The sequence below is a fragment of the Ursus arctos genome, unplaced genomic scaffold, assembly GCF_023065955.2.
Source record: "Ursus arctos isolate Adak ecotype North America unplaced genomic scaffold, UrsArc2.0 scaffold_6, whole genome shotgun sequence".
Lineage (NCBI taxonomy): Eukaryota > Metazoa > Chordata > Mammalia > Carnivora > Ursidae > Ursus > Ursus arctos.
This window is the reverse complement of record NW_026623078.1, coordinates 58,586,770-58,603,832: the sequence shown is the minus strand read 5'-3', so window position 1 is coordinate 58,603,832 and position 17,063 is coordinate 58,586,770. Positions and strand designations below refer to the sequence as shown.

The 17,063-nt window shown below is 37.8% G+C and overlaps 1 protein-coding gene across 10 annotated transcripts in view; it reads right to left on the bottom strand.

The window, feature by feature from the left end:
- The window catches only part of EMC2 (ER membrane protein complex subunit 2), a 560,958-nt gene that overhangs the window by 313,661 nt on the left and 230,234 nt on the right, over positions 1-17,063 (bottom strand). For 6 of the 10 annotated variants that reach the window (XR_008957806.1, XR_008957807.1, XR_008957808.1 and 3 more), the window contains one exon: positions 8,787-11,857. The gene's annotated coding sequence lies outside the window, so the exon portion shown is untranslated. Of the gene's footprint in view, positions 1-8,786; positions 11,858-17,063 lie in introns of those variants that run through there. The other 4 variants (XR_008957805.1, XR_008957804.1, XR_008957809.1 and 1 more) reach the window with 1 other exon arrangement.

The window sequence follows — 17,063 nt, the reverse complement described above, 5'->3', positions numbered from 1 at the left end:
AAAAGATTATTGAAAAAAGAAAATGCAATTCAGGTCATGTCATTCCTTCCCGCAGAAATTGCTTCCTACCCCTCACTGCCCTCAGGATACAGTTATTGTATAATCAGGTTACTTGCCACATTTCAGTCTTTCTTTCAGTTCCTGGATTACATCATGGTCCTTCGTATCACAGAGTCTAGGACTTGCTGTTCCCTTTTCCTGAGACATGTTTCCTCCACTCCTTGCTAAGCTTCAAGGTCTCAGCTTAAATGCACTTCTCTAGTCTAGGTACGGTTTCCCTGTTGTCTCTCACCTGGGCTCTACATTCCTCCTTTGCAGGACTTTCCGTGATTGTAATTAATTGTTTGCTCAACATATGATTATTCCTCTAATAACTTACAGGAGTTCTGTGACCTTATCTGTTTTATTTGCAGTTTCTTCTGGGTGCTGTACAATGCCTAGTAGACAAACATAGGTAAATATTTAATATACTAAACTTCAGAGCATTCTTTGAAACAGGAATTGTTCCATATTTCAATTATTAGGATGCTGAAACTTAGAAAGATTAAATGTTCAAAGTCATAGAGTGATGGGAAAAATCACAATTAAAACCCAAGTCTTTCTGATTCTAAAATCCATGCTCGTAAGTAACCAACTCTTAATTTTGCCCTCCTGGTTCCCTTTTCACTTTCTGTTTCAAAAAGCTCTTAGACAATGTAACCTTAGATTACATGCTCTCTTTTCCTCCTGAAGGACTTCTGCCATGGTCTCTCCCCAGGAAAGAACTTTTTCCAAGGTAGTATTACTGTTCTACACCTATAAACTCAGCAAGATTGCATTCTTCCACACGAAAGGGGAATTCAAGAGGTCTAACTGGCAAACCTGATCAGCTTAAAACTAACATTTTGTGACAGTGAGAGAGTGATCCATTCAAGTAAAAATGCACTTGCCTGGTAGAAAAAGAAAAAGAAAACTTTATTAGGGAAAAATGGAAGGTAATTGTGGATATGATTAAAGAGACTGCACCTTCTCTGAGCAAATAAATAGGGTATTCTCAAAATTTTGCATATAATTTGTGTATGGAGCTCCTGCTTGCAATCCCTTTTCATTTGATGTGAGATCCATTTCACTAGTGAGTGTGTGTGTTTGCGTCACTTAATTCCCTAGACCATGCACCAGCCCCAAAAGTGCACAGTTATGGATTTGGTGCCTTTTTCTTGTGTTTCTGCTACCTCGATTACATAACTTGAAAGAGTCGATACAGGATGTACTGTATGGTGACTAACATAACATAATAAAAAATTATTATTAAAAAAAGAAAGATACATGCATAGCATACAGGGCTGGTCACAAAAAGGATGCTGAGTACATGGCTTGATTTTTTCGTACTTCTGTCAATCTATTTTTTTTTTTAAGATTTTATTTATTTATTCGACAGAGATAGAGACAGCCAGCGAGAGAGGGAACACAAGCAGGGGGAGTGGGAGAGGAAGAAGCAGGCTCATAGCGGAAGAGCCTGATGTGGGGCTCGATCCCATAACGCCGGGATCACGCCCTGAGCCGAAGGCAGACGCTTAACCGCTGTGCCACCCAGGCGCCCCCTGTCAATCTATTTTTATTCCAAATCAAAGGAGTAGTGGCCACAGGAAACTTTGAAGAAGACTTCTTTGTCTGGTGGAATCTTGCTTGCTTTGCATGTGTTACTCCTTTCTCATCAGTGCCTAACAGAAGTGTGAGCCACAAAATAACACATGCCTCTAACATCCATTACATGTTAGATGTCCAACAGTCTGGCAAGACAATTACTTTGCAGCATGATAAGGGAGATGGAGGACATGGCATTGGGCTAACACCTGAAAAATAAGTAGGGTCGTGATAAGTAGAAGATAACTGAGCATGTCTGGAGTCAGAGTAACAGTGGTCTAGCCATTGAGGGTAAAATCCTCTTTGGGCCCTTAAGGGTAGCTTTCTAATTCACAAAGAGTGGGGGGCTTCAGAGCAAGAGAGATCAGGAATGGAATCTCTAACTGGCCATTTAACAACTGTGCAATGTTGAATAAATAATTTCACCTCTTCACCTCAACTTCTCATTTGTAAAATAGAGATGGAAAGGGTTGTGATGAGCTAGTGACTCACTCCATTTCCAGCACAGAGTAGTACCAAAAAATCCTGTTTCTGCCTTCATCTTGAATACTTGATATCTGGAAAAGGAAAACCAGCAAGTGAGAGGAAGAAAATGAATTACGAGGACACCGGGAATCATATGCAGTTCCAAATGGCAGACAGTGGCAGTGTGTGGTGGCAAGATTTGGTCTGGTTTTAAACAAGACAGTAAGATTCTGGCATAGTTCACCACAATCTCCTGGTCTCATCACATGTTAAAATAAGAATCTGGCAGTCTACTGATATCAACATCATGGTCTCTACAACCGTCCTCCAGTGATCTACAAAGGAAGCAGCTTCAACAGAATTGCCAAGTGACATTTCTAGATAGAAAAGTAAAGCAAAAAAACAGTGCAGAGGACATACTTAAGGATATATTTAACACATCCCATCCTATTATATAATTATTATATAATATATATAATATACATTATTACATATTATATTATTATATTATATATTATTATGTAATATATATTATATATAATAATTATATAATTACAGCTGACATTTATTAAGTGTTTGCTTCATGAAGCACTTTACAAGAATCTCACAAACTCTTGTCAGTAACTCTAGGAAGTAAATCCTGTGATACTTTCTGGTGGTGATCAGCTCTACCAAGCTCTCTTGTAATCCCTTCCTCCTGCCTATCAGGATCATCAGGCTCTAACATATCAGTCATTCTCTATTGCATTCTCAAGGGAAGTAGAGCTGAGTATTCTGAGACAGCCTAGGAAGATATTCCCTATTGTGAGGAAGGCTGGAGGGAGACTTCTGCCCCCTTGTGTCCTCTGAATGGGGACTAGGAACCTGCTGCCTGCCCTGCTCTGCCCTGGTGTCCTGCACGGCATTTCAGCATCAGTACTGGGGGTATTTGGGCCTTGCTTTCTTCTGCTACCATCCCAAAGTACCACCATCCTCTTGGAACATGATTAAACACTTCAAAAAAAATTTTACGGGTGAAAACCTGAGACCCAGAGAAGTTATATAACTTACCTAAAGCATTTACCTGGTAAGTGGCAAATCTGAGATATAATCAAGCTAATGTGATTAGATTCATATTCATGAAGCTGTATCATTAAGAAAAAATTAAATAAAAAAGCATTTTGTCTTAAAAATGTAGCTATCCTAGAATGTAGCTATAAGCTTTGAAACCAGATTATGGTTTACTAAAGACTTGAAAGATTATCAATGTAAACTTAAAACTAGTGCTAAAATTTTCTTGTATTTGCCTTTTCCAAAAATGATTTCCACCACAATTTGGCCAGTCTAAGTAATTTTGAAAATCTCTTTGGAGAAGGCTGGAATCAGGGGATAATTAAAGAGTATAAAGTACATGAGAAAGTAGTACGTCAAGGCTCTAAGAGGAATAGCTGTCCGAAGCGTCTAGATCAAGGTTGTTCTCTATCCAGCTATTGCCCCACTTAGCTATTTCATCTTCTAGTGACTTGGATTCCCCCTAAAATTTCAGGTATTCTTATACACATACACACACATATGTACACGTGTATGTGTACACACACAATCACATCTGGTAACTCAGAAGTTACTACCAAGCATAGGAGCGGGCTTATCTGCCAGATTTTTGGTCAGCATAAGTATTTAGAAAAAATATTGATAAGCTCATTTAAAGCTACATATGAATAATGAAATATAATAAACACCAACCTTAAATAGAGGGCATAATTACAGAGAAACATTTTCGAGTAATTTTCAAAAAAATGTTAAGTTCAAAATAAATTATAGGTTAGTAATTCCCACTACCTCTACTGTTCAATTTAATTCAATAGATAGTCATTGCACATCAACATCATTAAACAAAACCACAAAGACTTAAAGGAGGGGAGAGGTTATTCATGTGGCGATGCAGAGAACATTCCAGGCAGAAACACTGTCAGGTCACAGATGCTAAGGTGGAAGCATAACTAGTATGTTTGCATGTGTGTGTGTGTGTGTGTGTGTGTGTGTGTCTGTGTGTATGTGTGTAAGTGTGTCTGTAGATAGGTGTAAAATCAGTATATTCTTTGGCTTTGGCCTGAGGAGTGAAAAATTAATAACTTTACCTTGTGTGTTGATTTGTGTTTTCCTAAATTAAGCTGAACCATAAAACTTCAAAACTAGTTATTGGAAATATTTTTGAAACACACATGTTGAGCTAATTCTTCTAGAAGAAATAAAAAGGGTTTGAGAAGTGAAGGAATATAAGAGAGACAAGAGAGCTCGTGCTTCTGGTAGGCTCAGTGGATCAGGAATGGTCTCAGCACCTGCTACCGTCAGCTGTCAGCACAGTCTTCTGCATGTAGACACCTGAGAGAATTCAGGCTACGAGATTTAGAATGCTCTAAGAAGACTGCGGCTTTCCTGTTTGGAATTTTGGTCACAAACAAGAGAAGGCTTCCAAAAAATCAACGTTGTGCTTTGCAGAACATGAACATCCTCAGGCCATTCTGGATGACATTTATAACAGATGTCTAGTTAGCAGCTACACATTCTCCTCTTCTTTGCATCTCTAATGAAAGCATCTGTGATCATTGATACAACAATCTCTCTTCCAAACATGGAACATTAGATCCTGTATAATACAGCTTATGTAATTCATGTATGTATGTATGGACATGTATACTTTTTTCTCATGAGATCCCTGCAGCAACCTTGTGAGGTTCACAGAACAGTTGCAAGCTCCATTTTACTGTTGAAGTATCTGGCCAGGGTATCTGCATATATGTGGGCAGGTCACTCACCATACAAGGAGACCAGACGAAGGGGCAAGAGAGGGCTGAGATCCATCTCACGTTCTGTTCACCAAGCTTAGTGTCTGTGGGGATACACAGGCCCAAAGGGTGTGCCTTTTCCAGTTTGCCCAAAGACACAGGCTAGCTGTAGCCCTATATCTGGATCTTGGAGGGATTAAACAACTTACCCCAGGGCCACTCAGGAACCAGCAACCTCTCTTTCTCTCTCTTTCTCTCCTAATCGAGCTTCTCTTAAGTTTGTATTTCTCTATAATACACTGAAACAGACTTTCAGACATTGTTTTTGTTTTGTTTTTTTCCCCAGGCATTGTTAACACAGATAAAAAGCCTTTATTCTCAGAGCACTTACAAGCATAAGTTCATTGATTTTCACTCCCACTTTTAGGTCTTTTTCTAGTTTTATTTCTGCTTTTTCTTAATTGGACAGCCTATAGAGTTTGCTACACAAGTTAATACAGATCCTCGGTAAAGCAAAGGGCTTTAGAAATCCCTTATAAATTTAAGCTGTATAAATATGTGAATATCAATTACATAAGTAGATGGAACGAAAATTAAATACTATCACAATTTTATTATAAGTAGTGTTTCTGAATGATTTATTTGACATGTAAAATGTGGCCTCATTTATTATATAAGATGTTTATATCCTTGAATTTCACTGAGTAGATATTCATACTTTGACATTTATATATCCATGAGGTCTCTCAAGGAGGGAGGAGTTGAGTAAGAATATCTATGAAACTTTGCTCACAGTTTGACATTTGTACTCCCCCTTAATCTTACATGTGATCCTCAAAAATTTGAAAGGTAAGGAACCACTACATCCAGGCAGCCTCCCCCCTCCTTCAGTCTGAGTTAGATGCCTCCTTCCATTCTTTGAGACTTCCTCTCTGAGGGCCTCATCACACTGCTGCCTCTGATCATGTGTTTACTTTTCTATCACCCTCAATTAATGATAAATCTGGGGAACAGAGAACTTGTCTTTTTTGTTTATGTATTCACAACACCCAACACTTAGTGGGAAAGCAATAAATATTTGCTGAATGACTAGCTGAATAAAAGAGAAGACAATGGAGGTTTGTCCCAAAGACTTAAATTCAGAAACAGGGTGTGGGCTTTAAACTCTCATTCAGAAATCGTTAGAAGATAGAAGACAGTCAGACAGACAAAAATTCAGAAGACACACAGATACATAGACACAGACTGGTTGAGACAGCTCTTAATCTGTTTTGAGTCCTCAAGGTGAGTGTATGGAAAGGGGAGTAGGAAAGAGATGAAAGCATGACTGAGTGTGATGAAAAATGAAGGAGGAAATACGTATGTAGGAGCAATGAAAATATCAATAACCATATCTCTGGTCTAGTAAACTTGAAAAGAGGTATCATGAACTAAGAGTCTGAAAGCATAAGTTTCAGTCCTCTCTCTCCTCATCCAAGATAGGGACCAGCAACTCGACCTTCTCAAGCCTCAAACTCCCCATTGATAAAACAATGAGATTAAACTAAAGTCCTTTCTAACCCTAACTCTCCACCAACTATAAAGCTTTCATGACTAGAAGTCAGTTTTTTACATTTCTGTCAATGTTCCAGAAGGGGGCAGCATTTATTCACAGTAGTAAAACCAACAAAAAGTTTTTACTTTAGCCAGTCTTCAAAGCAGTAAAGGTTGGGATGTTGGGTGAAAGAGATATTTAAACTCTTTCTTGAATTTTGTGTCAGTACGTAAGAGTGCCAAGAGTAGGAAAGTGGGTGGAAGCCTGGTGTCTACTTTGCTGTGTGAGTATTTAGTGAGGAACCAGTCAAATGCCTCTGTGAGGAAAAGATCAGTCCTTGTGTAACTCACCATTGAATCCCCGATGCTGAGTGCAGTTTCTAGCACATAGTAGTTACTTAATAAATGAATAACTGATAAAAATGGGGATGGAATGGGTTTCCAGGGCAAGTCTCAAGCATAAGTGTGAGGTAGGCAAATCTATCATCAGAGCTTCTCTCCGTGTATCCTGTAGGTTCTAGGGCTCATGCCTTTTTCACGACCTAAATGCAATTCTGTGCACCTACAGAACTATTTACCCTTGCACCCCTCTCCTTTAAAGTTATTGATCATCTACACATTTACTTAACAAATATATTGAACACCTGATATGTACTAGATTTTGGTCTGCCTTCCCTGCCCTGACAAAATACACACTAATTAACCTTACGCTCGAAGGTATGCTTCTTAAGGGTAACTGTATTAGAAAGCAGGGTTAGGGCTGGGATTAATCTTTTAATATATGCAGAGAGATGGACTTTGTAACACAGAAAATGAGTCACTAATACTGGACCCACCAGGTAGAGAAGGTGATAATTTGGGGCAAGAGGACTTGTTCAATTCCCCAGGACACCTGCCACCTCCATTCTGTTCTACTGGTCAGTTTATTCTTCCACAAACACCACAGTATCTTGATCCTTGTGGCTTTACAATAAGTCTTGAAATTGAGTAGCATCATTCCTCCAACTTTGTTTCTCTCTGTCAGTGTTGTGTTGGCTATCCTGGGTCTTTGCCTCTCCGTGTAAACTTTAAATTGGTTCGTCCACAAAATAACTTTCTGGGTTTTTGATTCAGATTGCATTGAATCTACAGATCAAATTAGGAAGAAGAGACATCTCAATGATATTGAGTCTTTCTATCAATGAACATGAAGTAACTGTTCATTTATCTAATTATGCTTTGGTTTCTCTCATCAGATTTTTGTAGTTTTCCTCATATAAATCTGGTATATATTTTGTTAGATTTATAACTAAGTATTTCATTGGGGAAGGGGTGATAATACAAAAGTACTATTTGTGTACTTCAAATTCCACTTGCACATTGCCGGCAGATAAGAAAGCAACTGGCTTTTGTAGATTAACTTTGTATCCTGCAACCTCGCTACAATAGCATATTAGTTCTAAGCATTTTTGTTGATTCTTTTTTATTTACGCCATGGACAATCATGTCATCTGCAAACAAAGACATTTTATTTTTTCCTTCTCAATCTGTATATCTTTTATTTCCTTTTTTTGTCTGAATGCATTAGCTAGGAGTTCTAGTACAACGCTAAAAGGAAGTGGTAAAAGGGGACGTCCCCTTGCCTCTTCCTAAACTCAGTGGGAAATCTTAGAGTTTCTCGCCATGGAATATGAAGTTCACTGAAGCTTTTTGTAGATGTTCTTTATGAGGTTGAGGAAGTTCTCCTCTATCCCTAGTTTGCTGAGAGTTTTGTGCTTTTTTAAATCATAAAAATAATTATAATAATAATTATTGGTGTTGGATTTTATCAAATGCTTTTTCTGTATCCATTATGATCATTTGATTTTTCTTATTTTTCTTCTTTCTTTTCAAACAATGGATTTGATTTGCTAGTTTGTTTTTAGACAGATTACTAAACTCTCCAATGCATCTATTTTCTCTTTCTCCAAAACTAGAATAATAATCCTTGTCCCAGATATTCCTCTAAAAGCCCTGTGCTGCCATTCTGCGAGAATGGTGAAGGCGCATCAGCTCAGGAATCAAGCCTGATTTTGAACCCAGCTGTGCAACTCTCCCACTACATACACCTGGGCCAGTCATTCACCTGCCTGAGTACATTCACTCACTTATTTACCATGGAAACACTAAAGACATCCAAAAATGGCATTTAAAAGCAGCTTCTCAAAATTTTGATTAGACCACTAACTTGCTTATTTCTGTTGAGATGATTAAATGCACTATGCATGTGAAAGCACTTCTTTTTTCTTTCTTGCTGTCCTGAAATTGCACTTCCAAACAAAGCATCATCAATCAAGCCTTGTCCTGCATTCTGTTTTCTAGAAAACTTGAGCCATGACATTCATTTTAAGTACCATTATTATTAGAAATATCATCACAGCATTTTTTTTCTTTTCATTCATTTCCTGTTTTAATTTGTTGACTATTCATCAAGGCTATCCCTAGGGAATAATTTTATTCAAGTGAAATCAGGTTAAAAAGGACACCAATGATAGCTCAGAGGAAGAAAATACAACCCAAAAAGGCAAATATGAAGAATAAAGATTTGTCTGTAAGAATGGAGTAGCTGCCCCTTCTGTTCCAGTAACTCCTCTGCTTTAGCAACCATCTGACTAGAGCTAACACTCCCCACTGAGTCCCCCACCAAAAGTCTCCCATAGGAACTGTCCAGTTACTCGATTCCTTGAGGTGGGTGCCTGGCTATGAACACACATATACCCTGCCCCCCTCACCCCATATGTGGCCTAGAGCAGTTTCTCAAAGTTTAAGGCCATGGTTCCTTAATTTTTCTCTTTTGTAGATCTTTTCATAAAAGAAAGACCTCTTTGTCATAAAATATAGAAATTACATAATTTCAGAGTAAATGGTCTTCCTTTCAATTATATAAATTTAGCCCTAAGAAAAAGTCCCTAGATTCTCCTTATTTTTCTCATTTTACCTCATACCAGTGAAATTTTGTTGCACTCCTGTGTTTGGAAACCATTGGCAGAGGGACAAAGTCAGTTAATAAGCTAGAGGACTGGAAAAGGCTGACTCACCTCACCAAGGTGAGGAATGTTCCAGTATAGGCAAATACCAGGAAATACTCAATTCAAAAAGGACAGTTTGAACTAACTTCAATATTTTAAGTAATTAATTAAGACCACCACACATTTAATAGATGTTACAGCAAAGAAGAGGGTGTTTGTTGGTCAAGGTGTCTGGACCTTCTTTTCTTCCTTTTGCAGAGATTATCCCTACAACCCAAATTGAAGGCCCAATTTTTCATTGCTTTTATGATTATTATTTCAATATAATTTTTCTCCAATATATATGAGATATTATGGCCAATGCCATGGGGCACTGAGTAAGATTAACCCATGAATATGTCTTTGTTTGTTTTGAGAACGTGACCCTTTTCAGTGGCTCTGTGGCGTTGGTAGAGTGTGGAGTTCTCAGTGTTTTAGGTATCACCCAGAGCAGGACCAGACGTGGTCCCTCCCCTTGAAGTCCTAACTTCCCAACTTTAAATACATATAGCACACATAGTATCAAAGATATGGGGCATACCGAGATGTTAGTTTTATATTTGGTTTTGGTGTCTGTTTTAATTCCCTAATAGAAAAAAAGGAAGGAAGGAATGTGGATGGGAGGTGAAGATGGAGTGAGGGAAGAAGGGATTAAGAGAAGAGGGAAAACAATGGTGGTGATTCCCAGAAAGAAGGGCAATGGCTGGTGGGAGATTTATGGGAAGTGAGAGCCCTGACCCTGCCCAGCTTGTCCGGGAATTCTCCCTGCTGGAGGGTGATTTGTTAACTGCTGTCTGAACAGCCTTTCCAGGGAGTCAATTTTGGACTCTGATCCTCACATTTAGAATCATCAAAGCCAAGCCAAGGTTGTTTTCCAGGAATAGGGTTTTATAGGATGAGGCTACTTCATGCATTGTGTGGTAATTGGTAAATATTCCACTTCATATTTAAGAACAGAGTCAGGACAGAAGTAAAGGGGTAATATTACCATAACTTGGAAAGCACTAATTTAAAGAAAAAATTCCCTTTCTTTCTTCCAGCATAGATATGGCCCCATGTGACTGCGGGTATGAAATAGTTAAACACTCAAACCTCTGAACTTACTAAAGTCATGAGGAACTTTCATTGATGCTTCAGAGTAAGTACTTCGACATGAGTGCTTCTGTTTAGTAAACTACTTTTCAGTTAGGAAACATAAATAATAACCACAGTAATAGTAATAGCAGCTAGCATGTACTAAACTCTTCCCATGCCAGCCACTGTCCTTTAACAGTGATATCATATGTGATATCACATTTAGTCCTCACAATATCACAGAAAGTTAGTTAATATAATAATATCCATTCTACAGATGAGGAAACTGTATTTCAGAAAGTTCAAGTAACTTGTTCAAAGTTAGATAACACAGGTGGAGCCAGGGTTTCTAGCCTAAGCAGTCTAACTGCAGAGCCCCATGTCTTATGACAGTTAAATATTTTCTTCCATTCAAATAGTCTTTTCTCACTACAATGGAAAATGCATAAAATATCTTTTGAGTCACTCTGAGCTTTAAATTCAGATAATAGACATAGATTTAAATCACGATGTATGACCTTAGAAAAGTAGCTAAATTTCTCAGATCCTAGGTTTTTGTTTGTAACACAGAGATAATCACACCACTTTTCAGGATTACTGTGAAAGCAAGAGGCAATACACGACAGCCATTTAATACATGGGAAGTATATTACCATAGCACTGACAGATACAGATTGTCAAGTTTAAAAAGGAAAAGCAAGCAGACAATGAAAGCCCAGACACCCAGGACAGATATCCATGATAAGGGATAACTGGTAGTAGATCACCTTCAGAAATATTGAAGGAATTGATTTCCCTTAAGCAACTCAGTTGATAAAGTAAACTTTGAGTATACTTGCAAAATAAGAAAGATATCAGGTAATAACATAAAAACAAAAATAAAAACAAAACAAACAAAAAAAGATAATCAGTTGACCCTGTACAATGAAAAAATGCAAAACCCAAACTATGAGAAGGTATTATGCTCTGAGGCATAGCAAACCAAATTAGTTCACATAGTGAAGGAGGAAATGAAGTTTGTGTCAGAACCCATCTGTCTGTCATATATAATGCAAGATCCACAAAAGTAGCTTACGTTAAACCAGACATAGTTCTCACCCTACGTTGTGGAGGAGTCATCTCTGTGACTCTAATTGTTGCAATGAAGCTCCAGGTTAAAGCATCACTCTAAAAACACTAGACTGAGGGGACATCCACTGGCTATTCCAGTCAAGAATCCCATGTGCAGTATGAAAACAAGCAGATAACAGACCTTTGAGAAGATCCCTTTGGCCAGGTCTCCAGCCTTCTCGTGCTCTACATTCTCTAATGTCATTTCTCAGTCCAGTTAGTTGAGTTTCACAGCCTTTCCACAGTGGTTGCACTAAAGATCTAAGATGAAAGGGGGAAAATTAGGTAGGGGAAAGTGGAAATGACAGCACAAATAGCAAAAGCACAATCTAAAATAGCCTGAGAGTGGATCTGCTGTACTACAAGCAGAAATCTCTATAAACATTTGCTTTCAAAAGTTGGATTCTTCTATTCTATAGGTCCCTATTTTCACACTGCATTGTAATGAAAAGGTAAATTTATGAAAATAAGACATATTCTTTCCTCGTTTGTTTTGTGTACATAAAATGTGCAGAATTTTAAAAATTCAGTTAATTAAGCTTGCAGTTGTTAGATTTACTTAAATGCTGCCTACTAATCCTAAGGTCTTTGGGGGGAAAACTGCATTCCCAGCTTTTTTGGAGAGACCCTTCAGAAAGGCTTCCATTCACCAAATATTACTACATATATCATAAACTGGTTTTGAAGACAGCTATTAGAATATAAAAAATATCATTGTGACTATATTTCTCATTTTGCCCTGTGCCATGGCGTTTTAATCTGCTACTAAACACTTGACCATCTAGTAGGCACTCAATGGATATTTGTTAAATAATAGGAAGAAATTGGGGGTGTCTGGTGGCTCGTCTGACTCTTGATTTTGGCTCAGGCCATGATCTCAGGGTCGTGAGATTGAGCCCCACATGGACTCCATGGATCCTGCTTAAGATTCTCTCCCGCTCCCTCCACCCACCTCCCTCCTCTGATGCTTGCCTCTGGAAAAAAATAGGAAGAAAGTGGTAAGGAGTTTTAAATGACATTTCATAATAATTAAGAACAAGGGCTTTCAGATCAAATGGACCTGATAATTTACTAATCTGTACCTTTGAGCAAGTTTTTTTTTTAATTTTTATTTATTTATTTGAGATAGAGCGAGCACAAGCAGGGGCAGGAGCAGAGGCAGAGGGAGCAGCAGACTCCCCACTGAGCAGGGAGCCCGATGTGGGGCTCGATCCCAGGACCCGGGGATCATGACCTGAGCTGAAGGCAAGACACTTAAGCCACTGAGCCACCCAGGCGCCCCACTGAGCAAGTTTTTTAACTTCTCAAAGCCTCAGATTTTTTCATTAAAAAAAGCGTCAATATGTAATTAACCATTGGCTAGTCATTTAGATTAATGAGTGAATTCATATAAAACTCTTAGCTCAGACTATACTCATGGCTAGTGCTAAAAATTGTTAGCTATTAACACTTTCATGCTTTATCTTAGGCAAATAATACAATTCTTTAATCTGCTAATATATATTAAGTCTTTTTGTCATAATATCGAGCCTTATGTCATTGCCAAACACCACGCTTTTTGGAGACATGTGGGACTTATCAATAAACAGATGAGAAGAAAGTCTCAGAATTTGACTTATTCATGGTTTCATGGAAGATTATTGATACCATGGAAGTGGATTTAACAGCAGAGGGCAGAGCACCGAGACCACGAGGGAGAGAATAATTCACTCCTAAGAGAAAAAAAAGGAAAGGTGTCTGTCATTTTCTGATGCTGAGCCTCATAATATCTCTGACAGGCACCCCTGAACAAGTACACATTACAGAACTCAGTCATCCCTAATAACAGTTACATGGGAAGAAGAAGAGGGACTTTTTTTTTTTTCTTGAAAAGGAAGAAGACGGAAAGAGGAGAAAGAAGCAGAAAAATTCACTATACATAAAGCAGAGAAAATCAAGGTGGGTCTATGGGGAGCAGAGCAGTATAGTAGAGAGAGAATGGGCTTTATAACAGGATAAATCTAAATCTGGTTTTTCTAGCTCAGTTATCTGCTACCTAAGCTAAGTACCTATTGCTGTTTAACAATTTGTGCTTCTTTCCCTTCATCTTTGTAATAATAATAATTGTATAATTAAATTTAAAAAAAAGAAATAACTGTGTAATAAAAATTGTAATTATGTCATAGGGTTGTTGTGACGATATAATGAAACAACCACGTTGGTAAAGTGCCCAATCCATTTTCTGGTTTATATAAGTACTTGAAAAAGATTTTTTGCACACTCTGCAGACAAGAAAGTTACAGAAATGCTTGCTAAAGCACTGTTTCTTGCACTCATTTATTCCATAAACATTCCTGGTAATTGTGGGAGATTGATTAACATTGCCTCAATTTAGCTAAGCTTGAACTACATTTCCCAGCATCCATCTTTCCTTCATGGGATTAGGTCAGACACTGACATGGAAGGTAGAAGTGAAGTCCTAGCTATCATCTGGTGCTGAAAAGGTTGGTGCAGCGCAGGGTGCTTTTGCAACTCCTGTCTGTTGGAACTGACTCCCTGGCTTCCTGGCTGGAGGGTGGCAGCAGCAACTCCTGGAGATCCTACTGCATCTCCTCCTCTAAGTTCTCTAACTCCTGGTTCAGGTGTGTGTTTAGCTCTGTGGCAAGGGGGTACAGGTTCTGAGAAAACCTTCATCAAAATTGTGAACTTGGAGGTGATAAAGAACCTACAGAGGTTCCAGTTCATTCTTAAGGGTTCCAATTCAAACTCATAGGTTCCAGTTTGTATTTGTTTCCTTGACTTCACAACCATCTTTTCTTCCCAACTACCTGCATGTGGACATCAGGTTCCAGCACTAGACTCAGAAACTAGACATCACATAGACTATTTTTCTTATTTCCATTAATTGTGTAAGGTCAAGTTTTTGTGCTAAATACCTGCAAATATTATATATAGATATAGATATATAGATATATCCTCGTGGTTCTAATTTTACGAAAAGTAGACTATTAGTTCTTGACTGATACAGTGGGTTGTCTATGTGCCAGGAAGTATATTTTGGGCTAAGGAAACACAAAAGAATAAGGTACAGTCCCTACATTCACAAAAGTTCATGGTTCTTAAAGGAGAAGTCAGCCATCATTCATCATACAAGAAATTATAAAGTTTCTATAGATTTGTCTAATCTGGGAAGTTCATATAAATGGAATCATATAATGTGACCTTTTGTGTCTGTTTTTTTTCACTTAGTATGTTTTCTAGGTTCATCCACAGTGCAGTATGTCAGTATGTATGAGTACTTCACTCTTTTTTTACAGCTGAATAATATTCAATTGTATGGATATATCACATTTTGTTTACTCATTCATCCATTGATGGACATTTGGGTTGTTTCCACTTTTTGGAACTATATGGTTTCAAACTAGATCGTGATGGTTGCACAACACTGTGAATGTACAAATGCCACTGAATTATACACTTTAAAATAGTTAATTTTATATTATATGAATTCCATTTCAATAAACAATTTTTTAAGATTATGAAGTTATAAAGTTGGTTTCTTTTAGTTAAAAACATTTACATGTATCTATAATTGTTCAGACTGAAATTAAAGACACTCCAGTTTATGGAGTTTATGCATACCAAACTGGTAAAATGTTCATTAAACTAGATATTTTCAGTGATAAGATCAGATGCTTTCCACATTTGACTACAATCTGCTTTGTATATTTTTCTTTGCTCTGCTATTTTGCGGCAAGCCTGTCATTGATTGGCTTCTTGACATGCACATAAAATCAATTAGCATTCAGTCTCTGAGAATAATTCTCTTAATAGGTTACTGCTTTCACCATTTAGCCAACAGAGAAACATTTCTTTCCACACCACCCCATACTTATTTAGGAAGGCATTTGGTAACACTTATCAGCCCGCACATGCCAGCAATTAGATGTCAATAGAATTTCTATGTTCAATCCTTTGTATACAAGAAACATTTTAGCCAAAATTTCCAGTCCTCTCACAATTTTCTGAACTCATCAGTTTTGTCCTTTTACTATAGGGTGATTTTAGAGACGTCAGATAAAGGCCCACCACATCTGCCTCCAAAATTCCCCTAAAAAGGGAAAGTATGAAAGTAGATACCAAGATTGAGAATATGCCAGTCCAGTTTTCTATTCCTCATGTTTCAGGAGGAAAAGCTATTATTTAACTCTTTTTATAAGTATAACTTCTCCTTCAATTGCTAACCCAGTTTTCTTTATTTTGTTTTACTTCTTTCTTACTCCAGAGATCTAATCTGAATGTCATTGTCTTGTAGAACTTTCTAACCCCACCTTCCTCCACTATCCTTTTCTTTCACTACACTACAGCCATACTGGCTTACATTTACGTTCTAGAACATGTAAAAACTCATCTCAATCTCAAGACCTTTATAGTTGCTGCTCCTTCTTCTTGAGTATTCTTCCTCAACAATGTCATATAGCTGCCTTTTTCATTATTCAAGTCTCAGATCATTTGGTATCTTTTCAGAATTGGCTTCCCTAGCTCCAGCAAGTCTCTCAATCACACTCTATCCCCTTTTCCTGCTTATTTTTTATTTTCTACATCCCCTCACTAGGTCATATAATCCTTAACAGAGGGACTCTGCTTGTTTAGGTCACCGCTATTTACTCTGAGTTTTGAATAGTACTGGAATAGTAGTAGAGGCACAATTAATATCTTGGCTGACTGACTATAAACTAACAGACACCAATTATGTCAATAAATGTAAAATTGCAATGTAACTCATGGTAGTGCCACTCCTTGTAATACAGTATTCTAGAAAATTTCAAGTATGTGTGTATGCATGTACATATGTATGTATATATGTATATTAGTTAGGGTTTTTGGGGGGGAGAGTAGGTTGTAAGTTCAGTTTTAGTATTTTGATTTTGAAGTATCATTATTCCAAAAAGTAATATCAAGTAACTAACTTTGTAAATTAAACTGGATTTAAAAATTAGAGGTGTGGTCTAGAGAAAAATTCATGAGACATCTGCTCCTTGGTAGTTATTAAAGGTAGGCATGGATAAAATTATCCAGGAATACCAAGAGTAAGAAGAAGAGAAGAATGCAAATAAGAATGCATAATGCTAGAAAGGGTACAGAACAGGAGTAGCCAGTGAGGGAAAAGGGTAACCATGCAAATGTGGCACCCTGCAGAAGAGAGTTCTCATGGGGTGAATGTTTGTGTCCTCCAAAAATTCCTATGTTGAAATCCTAATCCCCAACATGATGGTATTTGGTGGTGAGGGGGTAATTAGGTTTGGATGAGGTCATGAGGGTAGAGCCTCCATGATAGGATTTGTGCCTCTATAAGAAGAGGAAGAAACACAAGAGGCTTCTTTCTCTTCTTGTTCCTACAAAGAGCAGATCATGTGAGCACACAGCAAGATGGTAGCCCTCTGAAAGCCCGGAAGTGGGTTCTCACCAGGAACGAAAGCTGCTGGCA